This window comes from Semicossyphus pulcher, unplaced genomic scaffold, assembly GCF_022749685.1.
Source record: "Semicossyphus pulcher isolate SPU_LCO1_2020_fin unplaced genomic scaffold, fSemPul1.0.p SCAF_28, whole genome shotgun sequence".
NCBI lineage: Eukaryota > Metazoa > Chordata > Actinopteri > Labriformes > Labridae > Semicossyphus > Semicossyphus pulcher.
This window is the reverse complement of record NW_027211702.1, coordinates 4,757,194-4,772,889: the sequence shown is the minus strand read 5'-3', so window position 1 is coordinate 4,772,889 and position 15,696 is coordinate 4,757,194. Positions and strand designations below refer to the sequence as shown.

Genomic DNA, 15,696 nt, shown 5'->3' with positions numbered 1-15,696 from the left:
TTTAAACTTAAAAAAACAATACAACTTAATGCCCGCCTGAAGGAATGTACTTTTTTTACAACACTATGTCTACTGTCATTAGTTACATTACAAAGAAGACTTAACTGGAGCTCTACCTGACTCAGAATTTTGTCTGTCAAATCACATTTGGCTGTTTGAAATGCATGCAGATCATTTTTTCAGGAATAATTATGATCAGTCATAACCAGCTCTGGAACAAATTAAGAGCCCACTGCAAAAAGCCCACTGTCTTTCTCTGGTTCTACTATTTACAGGTTTGTGTTTGTGTAAAATTAACTTTTGTTTTATTGTAAACAACATTTTATTTTATTTTTTTTTTTATTTAATGTGTATTTATATAGGGACAAGTATGAAGCAAGTAAACCGATGCCACACACGACAGCATGACCTACGTGGGTCTTTAAAATACATCAGATCAACGACAAATGCACAAGACACAGTACAAAACAGACTCAACCATATAACCGATGTAAAGATACAGGATACAAACTATCCTACAATAAAAATCATACATAACTACAAGACTGAGCCCTCGTCAAAAACGGTTTCAGTTTGAGTTTGAAATGCTCCCAGTCAGGGTCCAGTGTGAGCTCTGCAGGTGAGGCGTTCCACACATTTCTCATGCTTCCAAATAAAATGTCCTCATTGAGGTTTTTTTATTTACAAACAAACAATTTTTCAGAGCTCGAATAACGCAAAGAAAACAAGTTCATGGTGGAGTGACCTGGTTTTTAATCACAGCTCTCATGCATCCCTGCATGCTCTCCTCCAGTCTGTCACGGTGCTGTTGGGTGACGTGAGGCCGCTCTTGGAGCAGCTCGTCTTTGTTCGATGGAGGTTTTCAATGGGGTTCGGATCTGGATTGGGTTGGCCATGACATGCTGATTTAAGGACTCCATTTTTTTTTCCAGAGCTGTATATTACAAAGCTTGCACGCACACAGGTGATGAATAAAATTGTCACAGGTTTTGTGCTATTTTAAAACCTGTCAAGTAAGGCAGCGTGGACAGAAGCCCTACACTTCAAAATACGATGATCTATCCACTCTTTTAGAGCCCGTTTTTATATGCAGAGCTCCACTGTCAAGTAAGTGATAAAAAATATATGTGTAGACTTTCAAAATAAAGCTTGTTGAGAAACTTCACTGCTTTTAATTTTGGACAGCGAACAAGGCAGTAAAAATACTTGGTTTGGTTTGTAAAATGATCATTATGTGATCTTAAATAAGTACTGTTTGTAACTAACATGCGTTAAGTTAAGTTAAGAACAAAAGATCAACTTTTAGCAACAGCAAAGAAAGTGCATGATCAGAAGCATCCTCTTATTTTGGTAAACTGAGCCCTCCTGAGCGTCAGTCAGTGGAGGTCTGAAAATGAAGGAATGCAGCTGTAATGAGTGTTCATCTCTCTGGTGAGTTGTAGTCTGAGGTCTGTTTGCCCTGTGGCTCAGTGTGTTATATTTAGAGAGAGAGGATCATAAGACTCTAATTGACTCAGCTGAGAGGAATCACGTATAACACTGTGTTTTATTACAGGGAGGACAGTGATTAACCAGCAGCTCTGATCTCCGCACAATGACCTCCCTGTGCCAAAGACTGTATGCTGAGAATCAGAGAGAAGCTGCTCATCAACCAGAATAAAGGGAAGATTCTGTTTTACTACAGTATATCTAAGCAGAACTTTCTCTGAGCACAACTGCAGCAGGTCTGCATAAACGACAGCTTTTTCTCATCATCTACAACTAAATGACCACATCAGACTACATTCACCCAGCTGAGAGAAAGCATGCAGGATGCACGGGAGTAAATATGTTTCAATACCATTTTGTCCTTCCTTGGACCGGTTACTTGAGTAGTGGCCGATACATTTTGTAAGCACAGCTGGTTTGTGTCATTGTGTTACTTTGGTGTTTTAAAAGGATAAATTGGCTCCAATACATTATTTGTGTTACACACACTAACCGTATCGAACTAACTGATGGAGGCTGAGGTTCAACCAGCAACAATGTCGTTTTCTGTCATGGTGCTCTGGTGGCTTTGAGGAGAGCAATGTGTTGGTTGTTTTTGGTTTAAAGCAACTGTCGACTTAACAAAATCTGTCTCTGTAGGTCGTCAGGGAACTAATTTGAGCCAGTCGGTAGTATTTTGATCAGTTCGATATAAATATAGGGCACAGGATAAAAGTCCCCTTTAACAAATGTTTTTTTTTTCATTATTTCAGTGTATAAAATAAGTGTAGAATAAGGCAGTGGTTCCCAACCTTTTTTCCTTGGAGCCCGCGCTCTTGTATCTAAGAAAGGCTGAGCCCCCGAAGCCCGCACACACGTACACCTAAACAATAAAGTGATTGATTCCAAATCTTTATTGGCAAAAATGAACACTAACCAGCCTGTAGTTCACAGAGGTGAGGCCTACAATGTAGTTACTGTATTTGAATGAGGAGCAAAAATATATTTTTTAATAGTTGAACAGACTTTTGATTATCAAGTAAGTGCTTTTTTAACGATTATAGTGTATTTAACATGTGAAAATCAAATCTTGACAATCTGCTGACAAAGCCTCGCACACCCCCGGCGATCTTTGGTGCCCCCCAAACCCGAGGGTTGGGAACCACTGGAACAAGGCATAGAAAACAGTGCTCATAACTTAAGTTAGGCATCCTTTACTTCCAGGGACACTTTGTTACCACATGACAATTAACTGTTAACGATTAACTTCCGATGGGGGTGGGGCAAGGTGGGGGAGCTTATTGATCCGTCGCCATTATGGAAATCCAGGAATGTTTACAGTGTGAGCGCTCAGTCAGCCATGATTCCCCGAGGGTAAAACATGCAGCAGCAGCTCGGTCAGCTGACGGCACAGAGCAGCCCGGCGAGTAGAGGAGGGCTGGGGTGTATTTCAAATGTGCGATCACTTTGTTCTGGTTTTACAAGACTGTTTCCGACTTTAATCACAAAATCAAAAGTATTCTTTTACTTTAATAATGTTTCCAAAGTTACATGTTTTAGCTACATATGGTCATTATGGAGGCTGTATTTTGTGGTGCTGTTTAACTGCATTTCTTTACACTAATATTTAGCTTATGGGAAGGATTTATTACAAGGCTGTAAAATTAACTTTGGCTAGTTGTGTCTAATAAATTGGCACACTTTTATCTGAGAAATATACACTAACATACACAAAAAGATTGGTTCACAGCTCTGCTACATTCAGGGTGGGGGGTGGGGGGGTTTTCCCTGAAGTCCGTTCAACCTTCTGTCTCAATAACAAGCAAGAACAAAACGATAAAACACGCTGAGGCATTAAAAATGTATGAGCCACGGCCGACCATAGGAGAGAGCAGGAACAAAGAGAAAAGAACCTAACAAAGAGAAAGAGAGGAAGAAAGGGGCGATAGAGAACAGCAGTGCAGTCGTGCTGCACAGAGAAGAGAGTTTGTGTGAGGACACATCATCAGTGTCACCATCAGAATATCTATCAGGAAGTGTTGCTCTTCCTTCAGCGTTATCCTTCACATCAGTGAGATAAAAGCAGATGTCACTTCTGTCAGTCAGCCTCTGATACTGCTGCAGCTCAGTAAAATAATTGTCTGGTGTAACTTTGGTCATTAATTCAAGTTGTTTTATGTGGTGTAATCTTTTTGAAATTGGCCCCAGGCTATGAAGCTGAGACTGTATATTTCAACAAGATCTTTTAAGCACAATTATAAAAGCAGGATTTTACTTGTTATTTGAGTAATTGCACTTGTTGTATTAAAACACTTTCTAAGATTTATTTTATTCCAAAGAATTAAACTCAACGTTCACGTCTAAAGTATCAGATATAAAACATGTCCATGCGTCTCTATCATGTCACTAACTGAAGGCACGTCCAGTTAATGACTTCCTGTGCAAGATATTTTCTCACACGTCTGATAAATACGTGACAAGAAAACATACTGAGTGCGCCCTTTAAAGAAAGCACAAGCCAACAAGATGAATTGCCTGCATGCAGTATGCTCTAAGAGGGCTTCACGATTGGTTTGAACACTATCAGATTGAGCCTGTAATTCTTTCTGATCTTTTAGATCACTAAGGGGATGCATCTAGTCTGATGTTTGAAAGAAATATCAATCATCACGTGACGAAATGACCAGGTTCTTCCTTGTGAACTTTAGTTCCTTGTGAAACCTTTAGTTGTGGCCAAGAAGGATAGTAGTCTCTGCCCTTTGAACACCAACATTTAATCAGCTCATACTTTAGTCCAAGTGTAAGTTTGTGCCAATATGAAGATATTCCCTCCATGTGTTCCTGAGGTATCACATTCACAGAATGGCATGGACAGACAGACAGACGGATGTTACCTGTGCAGAGCTATCAAGCAGGGGCGGATCCAGACTTTTTTGACTGGGGCGGCCCAACTGGGGCACTGACTTATGCAGGGGTGGCATGGAGTATGTGTCCACACACACACACACACACACACACACACACACACACACACACACACACACACACACACACACACACACACACACACACACACACACACACACACACACAAGCAAATGAAAAGCATTTAATTAACCCTTTCTTCTAAGCTTCATTCTTTAAGGACTTAAGGAAATGTGCCACATTGAAATGCAAAGAAAGCTACTCACAGACTGCTCCAACACAGCCCTAACAGTTGATTTTAACATCAACAAGTCCCGCCTCTGACGAGGAAAATAGCCATAGCTTAGGATTTTGGGGTGGCCAATCAGATTTCAAGGGGGGCCCAGGCCACCCCTCTGGTATTACATACTAAAAATGTATCTTCCCTAATACCTCTGCACTGGCAACATCCCTCTGTCCATGCTGTTTTGTGAATAGGAACAATTATAAAGGAAATTGGTCACTTTGAAAGCAACATAGTGTTTTCCGTCTCTCAGTGTGGAGAGCTTGTTGGTAGCTCTTGTTGAAGAAAGATTCAGTAATCTCATCCGGTTAAAACGCATATAAATTGTTCGATCTTGTAAATGTCTTTGTCGCTCTCCACCACAGCACTTTAGCGACATAATGGATGCACAACACGACCTGGTTAAGTACAACACATCCATCTTTTTTTGTTTTACAATCACCAGGTTGAATCCAACATGAACCACAGTATAAATCAGGTCCACAAGCAGAGGAATCTACGGCTCCACGGAGAAGCATAAATCTAGCCGACAGACCCTGAGTGTAATTTCCACCATTCAGTGCCGTGCTGCTCTAACACACAGATTTATTACACACTGAGACTTTAATCTGGAACAAACAGCGAGGAGAAGTTCAGATTGTGTGGAGTCCTACAGTCTGTTTGCAGGAACGAAGCACGTTTATGACTCAATCATAAGATGAGAGTTCACACCTACTGACTAGTAGCCATCTGTCTACACTGCATAAAGACTGGATGAACACCTACTTCAGCCATGATTTGACGTCCTGATCAGTCATACTAAACGTCTTTCAAAGCAAATAAAGCCACTCAGGCAATCTTTGTACATAATGTCAAGTAATCTTTGGATTAAATCAATAAATAATTCATATCAGTTTGTTAGTTTCTTCCAAATCAAAGTTAGATTTCCTCATGAAGTTATTCTCATGAGACTAAAGGCTCAGAGCAAACTCAGATTTCTTGTTTAAAGCTGCGCAACATGTTAGCTGTTTAACTCCCTTTAGTTTAGCGGTCAAATCTAAGTCCACCAACAAGTCGTCAGGAGATGGTTTCAACATTACAAGGTTTTTACAGAGAAACATCCCAGAAAAGGATATGAGTGGATGTTTTTGAAGATCTCTCTTCTGGTACTGAAAACAGCGGGGGTGATGCTGCTTGGCCTTTGCTGTGTTAATTATTGATTAACACCAACAGGATTAATCCCTCTCTTCTCATTGGAAATGCTCACTGCGGTTTTAAGTAGTTCCCTGAGGAGAAGTAAAAGAGTTTTTTTAGACTTGAATCACAAGCGCACAGATGCAGGAAGCTAGAGTGCTGAGGGGGCTGAAGCACCTCCTAAAACCAGACATAATAAAAAGGTTTTTTCTCCCTTTGTACTGGGATATAAACACGTAGTTTACTGGTACATGTGGCTGCTTTATTTGTCTTTCCTTCAGTGAACTATACTCAACAATTTAAACAACGAGTACGTAAAGATTAATGATAAAGACGAGTGGTGTGTCTCATCACAGGCCCAACGATACGATACTACTGCTATGCTTGGGTCACGATCCGTGTTGGGTAACGTTACTTTTAATACTAACTTGTTACGTTACTGCGTTGTCTCCTGAGAAAATCAACGTGTTAGATTACTTTTGCATTACCAAAAATTACCCCCCCCCCACCCCCCCACCCCTTTGTTGCTCATTACACATGTGGGTTACATATTGTCAGGACTGAGTGTGGCCTGCTGTACGTCTACCTACTGTCATTGCATAGCCTCGTTTACGGCCCATAATCTGTGAAACATAATCTGCAGCCTAATAACAGGAATGACAGTATAACCTTTACAGCTCTTTATAATGCTAACAATCTGACAGTGAACTGGGCAGAGGCACAGCTGTTTCCATGACAACAATACAACACAGGCCCTTAGTCCCACTAGTGTTGTGGAGCTGTGTTGAGGAGCTGTGTTGAGCTTGCAGACACTTGAATTTGAGGTCGAGCTCTTCACAGTTGACGAGCACTTCTCCTCCAGACACAGCTTATATTTCAGCATCATGTTGTTCTCGTCCCTTTCGCCCAAACATTCAGAATAATGTGTACATTTCCACAAAGTAAACGCTGTCCTCTCTGCCATCTCACTAGTTGAGTTAGCTAGCTACACATACACACAGACACAGCTGTATTTACCTTCTGCTGGTGCGCAGCTACCTGCCAAGAAGGATTACTTTTTATGAAAAAGTAACTAAATAACAGATTACTTGACTTGCAGATCTAATGCGTTACCTTACAAAAGAGTAATCTGAGTAGTAGCGGATACCTTGTAACTTCTAACACTGGTCATGATACAACATTATCGGGATTTTAAACATCTTGCAAGATGCTGAGTATTTCCCGAACATCTACTGCAATGACTTGCTATTGCCAATTTTTAACTGCAAATTATGTCCACAATGGAAGAAATTGTCAACATCTGTCTTATGTAATGAGATAAAGATTGTTTAATTGAAATTAAATAAATATAACTTTGTTTTTACCAACTTCCTACCAATCACACTGACAGTGATTTAGTAGACTGAAAAATAAATCGTTATTGATAACCAAAAACTTTGGATGGTTTATGCAATATTACTGTTATAATATATCAAAACATTGCTGCTTGGTGTCTACATATCAATACAATAACGCCATTCAAAATATTGTAATAATGTCTTTAAAATGTTTTCTCGATCCCTAATAAGGACACATTTTGGTCAGTGCCTAAAAAGCCTTTCAGCTAAATGACCATAATTGCATGTTTTCTGTTTACCTATAGACTGTTGTTTAAAACCTTTGTGACATATAATCTATTAGATGTAAAATGTCAGCAGAAACTCGTCAGGGACCTTTATGTTTGAGCGCTGTGGCCTCCCAATCATCTTAAACAGACCAGACATCTGATTTGTTTTCCATCTGTTCTGCAGACTTTAAGCCTTTATTTCCTTTAACCAATCTATTGTGCAGAGGCAGCGATCAATAACCGCTAACATGGATGAAGATTGACCCTTGATGATCCAATTTGTCCAGACGTCCTCCAGGGTTACCCGCTGTGATTGTCCAAAACCTTTCCGCATTTCAGACCCACTTAGCAAAACAGAGAGGCACATCTGAGACGACACAGCAGGAAGATCAATGAGTGGATCTAAACAGGAACCGGGTGGCCAGCTGGGGACCGCTTCTCCACACAAAAACTCCAATTACTAACATTACTCACAGCTATTCTTACAGCTACATGAACACGCTGTCCTCTGTGTGTGCAAAAACAAAACGTTTTATCCACAGGTCTGGTATTTTGTCCTGGTTTAAAGGCTCAGGTGTATCTGTTTGTATCCATTTATCCATCCCTCTGTGAGTCCCGACATGGCTTCCTCTATTCCTTCTTAATCCCACAGCAGGGGATGGGAAACATCTGTACAGAGAGCGCACACAGCTGGAGCTGAAAGGTCAACATGGATGTGGGGAGTACTGGGAGGTAGAGGAGGATGACTGAGGGGGTGCAGGAGTGAGGGTTCCTATTGAGGTTCTAGACTTAAATCTGGAGTTACTCTGATATTTTGGTAGATAAGGTTTGATATTTTGTGGCTTGTGTGAAAATAGTTTTTAATTCATGCAACAATCAGCCGTCAAGTGAGAAGATGGTGGCGATGGATGATTGGCGAGTCATTTTATCAATCCAACAGGCCCAAAGCAAAAAGTCCAACAAATAATGTCCAGATTAATGAAAATCTATTTATGGATATTCATGGTCTCCAATGGGTGTGATAAATGATAAGACTAAAAACGTCCTCACAGTCATGGCTGGGCAATGGTTGTGCGAGGCTTTATATAGGAACAGTGGTCAGGAAGCTAACATGATCGTACTAAAATTATTAACGTCCTTAAGCTTAGCAGAAATATACTTCATCTTCTTTAACTTCTTAGCATGCTAAGATGTGTTTATTAGCACTCAACACAAAGTACGCTTAGGGGAATTAGTTTTAGTCATGAGCTGAACAAAATGAAATATTGAGCTGATGAAGGTGTAGTAAGAAGTAAGTTAAGGGATCATCATAATGATTGAAAACAGGAAACGCCTGCACACTTACTCCAGTCCAAAAACATTTAGAAGGACGACATTTTGATCCTTTTTCAATGTTTGAAAAATATAAACAACCCCTATCTTAAGACAGAGTGCACACCAACAAACTAACCCTCAAATTCCACAGGATCCGTCTCCTGCGCGTGTGTGCGCCGTGACCTCCGGAGTCCATCGTGTCGAAATTTCTACTACTTCAACAAAGTCCAAGTGCCTTTGGATTAAGCTTAGAACTTTGGTCGTGTAGTTTTAAATGGTTAACCACACCTCCCATCATAGAACGGAACGCTGACCCAAGCAGCTGGATTCGCCTGATCATAAGATCGCGGGAGAACTACGTTATTGCGCGAGAATTTAACATCAATGTTAAACAGAGCAACACACAAACAACAGTTCATTTTGCACCTCCAAGGTTGACCTCATTTGGAGATCATTCTGTGATTTTGGTGCTTCTACCATGGCTGAGTACACTACTTAATTCAAAGTGTTCTTTCTTCAAGATTACAGTGTGTTGTTGTTGTGAAAACAACGGTCTGTACCGGTCTGTACATGGTGTTTTATTTTGAAATGACCGGATGCTGTATGCTGCTTTCGTGTGTGACTTCCTGTTTGGAACGATCTGCTCTGTTCAGCTTGACACGTGTTTGAAGTGGCCTCCGTCAAAAATAGACTCGGCGCGTATCTTTAGCAGAGCAGAGCGGAGAGACGCTTCTGGGACGCGCCGCATGCGGACCACGGCGCGTGCTGTGGAATCATGAGCATTGACTTGAATGGGCACGATCGACTCCAGAGGTAACGGCGACACGGAAAACGCTGAAGACGGATCCTGTGGAATTTGAGGGTAAAGTTCATCTCCTGGGAATCCATTCAATAGTTGCTGAAATATTATGAATCATAGTGGTTGACTAATGGAGCTGACTAATATTCCCCTAGGATGGTTAAAATGCCAACAAAGTTTTGGCATTAAAATTTATGGAGCATTTTCATGCACAGGGGACAAACCTTTTAGATGACTTACTTAGTCCAAAAAAATGTCGACATTCCAACCAACAATATCTGGACATGACCCTGGTATTGACATCCTTCCATGAATGGTAGGACCAACATTTTTAGGTGGACAACTTTTTTTGGGCTGAGTGGTTTGCAACTGCTTTCCAAGATTAAAGAAAAGGCTTCTTGAAACTGTGATAAAATATTTAAATCCAGCATGAATTGTGATTATTAAAAGGCGATAAAATGCCAGACTTGCGTGTCATTACTTTTTCTCCACTCCAACAACATCACATAAGGACCAGTGACTGAACAGATTGTGTTTACTCTAAAACCTGTGACATTATCATCTCAACCAATATGCTGCGCTGTCTTCACTCTGTGGTTGTTTAACACAGCAGTGCTCTAGCTCACAGCTTATCCCGTTTCCATTTCTTCACTGTCTGATTCTTCTGAGCTGCTGCAGAGGAAGTGATCTAAAAACGTATCGTGCCTGTTCGTTGGATCGACGAAGGGTTTCTGTGACGGCCAGAGCAAAGGAATCACACCGCTAATGTTCATAAAAGGGAGATTGACAACACAACGGAGCCACTGACAAGTCATACTTTAACAAGAGCATCTCTCAAGGCTCTTCAAATTCCTGCCATGAATCTTTCAAGTGCAGCACCTAAATTCTGTTAAATCCAGCCACATGAAACCCAATCAGACACAATCCACACAGAACGCTGTTATTGTGGAATCAAACTAATGTGGAGAGACACAAGTGAGCATTGTGCTGCACCCGGCAGGTCTCATGACTCCAATAGTGCTGAAGATTTAAATTTAACCTGGTTACATTTCACAGCTGTGAGCATGTACGCAACAAACGGAGGAAAAACAAACCACTGAGCAACAACTGTGTGCAGCGAGGGTGCTATACATGTGATATGTGAAGGTACAAGAAAGAGGGTTTTTACCCCATATCTCGATTCAACTATTTTTCAGTAAGCCTCACAGTGCATCATGGCACCATGAACACTTACATTATGCAGGGAAAAGCTTGTTTGAAACTGGAAAAGCTCAAATTGAAGTGACACAAACACATGTATGCATAAAGCTGCTACATATGCAAATGAGGGGTATTCAGGGTGACTGACATATCTGGCGGCTTGCTTTGTGGCTGTGACTTTTTCACTGTATCATCACCACACATATCTATACAACAAATGTTGTCGAGTCACAGAGAACAATGCTGAGAGCCAAATTAAATGGCTGGATCTATGAAGAACCAGATAAAGGAACTTTAATATGTACACAATTTTCTTGCGTGGGGGCATGCCCCCACCCACCACAGTGTCACAAAAACATGCTCATAGATGTATGATATGATTGCACCGGTATAATTTGGACGTTATCAGATGAAACCCAAGCTAGCTATAGACTACCCTCAGATTAACTGGTGTCAATTTAGCAGTGAAAAAAGCCTCCATCTTTTTGGATACATTTTGGATTCAGCAAGGACATGTTGCACATACAGGTAGTGTGTAAAACATGCAGAGTTTTATCTCATCAACTCAATATTAAAGTGATAATCTTGAAGCTTTTCCGCTCTCTGCAAGTGTTGCGAGTAAACAGTAATCTACTATGGCTGAACAAACAAAGAAAAGATGGATGACTACAGATACAACTTCAACAAGAAGTGAAAATCCAAAGAAAAAGAAACAAACTCGACGCTCAGATGAAGCAAACAGTCTGAAAAGGAAAGCGACCGTCAGCCAGGAAAATCAAGAGTTACAACCGGAGCCGACCGTGGACGTCACACATGCAGCGCTGTCTGGATATCTGGGAAGTGTGCTCCCACCAAAGAGAACAAAATTGAGATCCTCGAGATTACAACTTTAAACAACTTAACTGCACGTCACAGTTTTGTCGTATCATGCAGGCTTGGTGATAGCACAGCTGTAGCTTGAAATTTCAATAATAGCCGAGATCTGACTAGTAACACAAATCATAGCACAAATGTAGATAATAACATAAATAATAGTACAGGGGAAACTGGAAACATTAGCACAGTTAGCTTATAACCTAAAACATCAATGATCGCACAGGTGTTACTAAAAACATGATACCACAGGGGTAGCTAAAAATGATAGCACAAATACCTACAACTAATATCAATGTTTGATGGTAGCACAAGTGTAACTAATAACACTAGCTTCTTTTCCTTTGATTGTAACGCTCAGTCATAACAGAGAGCCAGTGTAGGCACAATACCACAAGTCTGAACTGGTGCAGCTTAAGAATGCTGTTGTTTTGAGGTTTCACTGTAACAAGTCTATTGTCAGAAACTATCAATACTCTCTTCTGTGTTTCTACTTAACTCTGTTCCTTTCTCCCAAACCAAATTCTGTGTTCTGCTCTTCTTTTGTTTAAATCTACTCTGGTTGACTGTTTATTGAGTTGGAGGTCATGTGATCAGTCAGCTGATTGAGTCTGTGGTCCTGCTGTTTGCCCCGGGACAGTAAAGCACACAGCATCATGAACAGCTGGAGCATCCGTCCTTTCCTCGGGTGTTTTCTGGGTCCTAAAGCAAACTGATCACTGCGCCTCTGAACGTTCATGTTTTATCGTCATATACTGATATACTATTACTTTATTAGGTAGCTTCACTTACGAGCTTCACTACTTAACTTGTGGGTTTGTCCTTTTTTTTTGTATGTAGCACCAGCAATAGCCTCCTGTCACATGTTTCAATCACTTGCATATAAAAAGTTTGTTTTTTACTAACAGCAAATAAGTGAAATATGTAGCACAAGTAGAAGCATTCAGTGCTGCGTGCTACATCTAATGATCACTACCATTCTGTTTTGCTGCTTCTCAATCTGATTAAAGTTTTCCTTTGTGACCTTTTCTGGACCCATGTGAGCTTTGAGTCATGTCTTTTATTTTCTTTCACAGGCACGGAGGACTTGTTCTCAGAAATAGAGATATAAGTTAATTTTAAGATATTCAACTTGATTTATTACTTGTTTTATTTAAGTCTCTTAAAGCTCTGCTTTCCATTTCTTTTCTTCAGAAACTCTTGATGTATTTTTTGACCGTTTTATGCTGTTTTGTAAAGCTCAAAAATTAAATTAGCAAAATCTTTTTTGGAATTCTTCTTTTTTTGCCATTAAAAATATATTTTCTAAAATGAATACATTTGTTATGCAGAGTGTTAATTTACAGAAGAAAACATTATTTAATAAACAAATATTGTGTAATAAGTTATTGAACAATTGAATTCTACTATTTCAGTGACACTTGTGTTCCTCCATACTTAAAAATCCTTGAATCTTACCAATGTAATACAAACGTAAATAAGTGTTCACCCTCACCATTGAAGCTATATAATACATACTTATTATTTCTTTCACTTTCATGTCACTAATCATTCTTCAAACAGTCCACAGAGTAAATCTTTACTTCTAATCACTGCCTGGTGTCTGCAGGCAAAATGGAAATCATGTGACCTTTGACCCCTTTCACAGCAACTCTTTCATTTCACTATTAGTTTTGTCCAGGAATACGACTCATCCAGCCATGTTGAAGAGAGTAATCTCTATAGAAGTTTGTATCAAAGCTAGTATCGGCCTGTCACAAATATATCTGTATTGACGTACTTGTTCTGTTGTATACAGCAATATGAAAGGAGAAAAATGCAAACCTACAAGCAATATCATTTCAGTCAGATTTTAATTTAAATAATAAGAATTCAGTATTGATTCACAATCTGGTTTCTACTGTAAGATTCAAATTATTACAGCTATAATTTGCTGCCATAAAATGTAACCTGTGACTGCTGCAGACGTGATGCTGCTGAGGTCCTTCTCTGTGGCCCAGCTTACTCTACTACCCTTACTGCCCACAGGAAGTGGTTTACACAGACCCCTGCCCACAACATCAGCGGCATCTGCAAACCCAACGTCAGGCAAACTGAAACACAGATAGTCACAGTCTGAGTGAGGACAATGTAGAGCTTTATAATTATTTATTTTGGAGCTTTAAGAAGAAACTGATGCAATTAAAGTTTCTAACATGCAGCTGCTACATTACGTGTTTTGTTAATTTACTGATAAACTGAGGCTTCCTGTTGCTGCCGTACAGAGCTTCTGTTGCATGTAATCTCTGAATCAAAAACGTCACTCGGTTCAGCTCCTGCTATGAGTTTGCAAAAAGGTTTGTGAACGCCTGCCTACCTCATTGCTCAGTATTTTCATACTCCAATATATCTATAGTGAAATTCCGTATCTGCTGATGCACCACAAGAACTTGTTAGTTTTGGATGAATACGGTACATCCATGCATCCGTGTTTTTTTATACATATTTGTATGACCGTGGAGATATTATATATGTAAAAACACTTTATTATTCTATGACTTTATCATGGGGCTGCACGGTGGTGCAGTGGTTAGCGCTGTTGCCTCACAGCTAGAAGGTCACTGGTTCAAAAACCCCTTTCTGTACGGAGTTTGCATGTTCTCCCTGTGCATGCGTGGGTTCCCTCCGGGGTCTCCGGCTTCCTCCCACAGTCCAAAGACATGCTCGTAAGGTTAATTGGTGACTCTAAATTGCCCATAGGTGTAGGTGTTAGTGAGAAAGGTTGTCTGTCTCTATGTGTCAGCCCTGTGTTTGACTGGCGACCAGTCCAGGGTGTAACCCCGCCTTTCCCCCAATGACAGCTGGGATAGGCTCCAGCCCCCCGCGACCATGAACAGGATAAGTGGTATAGATAATGGATGGATGGACTTTATCGTGCACAAACACACAACCAGAGACACACACGTCTCTGTCCTCCACTGTGAATAAACAGGAGTTTTATGCTTCCAATATGTCACTTGCCTGACTTGTTGAACACAGACACAGAGAGGAGAGCGTAATAAATAAATAAATAACATCTCAGCTGGTTATGTTGTTTCACACAAAAACACTTTGGTTGCAGCTGTGTTTTGTTTTTACAACTATTATATTATTTATTATTATTATTAATTATCTTATAATTTCAAAAATGCTTTTGTCTTTTGAAGCATTTATACTGAAAAGTTAGCTTAACTTCATCATAAACAAGAAGCCATAGCCTGAGGAAAATAGTGTTTTATTTTTGATGTTTTTATTTTTGTATTTTGTTTCATTGTTTTAAATAGTTTAATAATTTGAATAAATTACTTTTCTTATTATTACTTCATATTTTCCAAGTTTGTGATAATATATTCAATCAATTAATTTCTACAGTGATGCTTTGGCAAAACAGTTCCTGAAACTTTCATTCCAGTAAAATATGAATTCAGTTGAATTGATCAATCGAAGCTGCTCTTTTCTGAGTGGTAATTTGTGTTTTATGTAGGTCATTTTACAGCCTCAGCACTGAGACAATAACAAACACGGCATCTTAAAGCTTTAACATCTCATTAACATCAAGAACATGTTTTCTTCTGAAGTGCCTCAAAGTTTGCCTGAGAGCCAGAAACAACACTGACACGGTTCAGTGTTTGGTTCCCACAGGCGCTTTCACACACAAGAAGAAGAAAACATCATGTGGGTTTGTTTCCAAAATGGCCTCCGTGTTTTCAGCGCTATGCGTGTCACAGTCAAATATTTACTCCAGAGTTTTAAATCACAAAAGAGGAAACGTCTCTGAAAGGTGAATCAGATACACTTTCATCACCATCATAACTCTGCAGCTGAATACAGTTGTGTGATATCTAACAGGCTTTAAATGACAGTTTAAATGACTGATGATAAATTTCCTCTCTGCAGTCAAACCAGTTTTAAGGTAATACTGTTTAAACAAAGATGGTGGGTTTTGTTTTTCTTCTGCAGCATGAGAAGCTCGATCACAGAGTGTTAGACTTCCAGTTCACTTCACATGTCACATTCAAAAATGTTCAGGAAATAATG

General features: G+C 39.9%; 1 protein-coding gene across 3 annotated transcripts in view; it reads right to left on the bottom strand.

The window, feature by feature from the left end:
• rab27b (RAB27B, member RAS oncogene family) overlaps positions 1-15,696 on the bottom strand; it is a 66,121-nt gene that overhangs the window by 13,938 nt on the left and 36,487 nt on the right. Inside the window, exon 1 of one of the 3 annotated variants that reach the window (XM_069677194.1) lies at positions 13,591-13,626. The exons of the other annotated variants lie outside the window; for them this stretch is intronic. The gene's annotated coding sequence lies outside the window, so the exon portion shown is untranslated. Of the gene's footprint in view, positions 1-13,590; positions 13,627-15,696 lie in introns of those variants that run through there. 3 annotated transcript variants of the gene reach the window in all.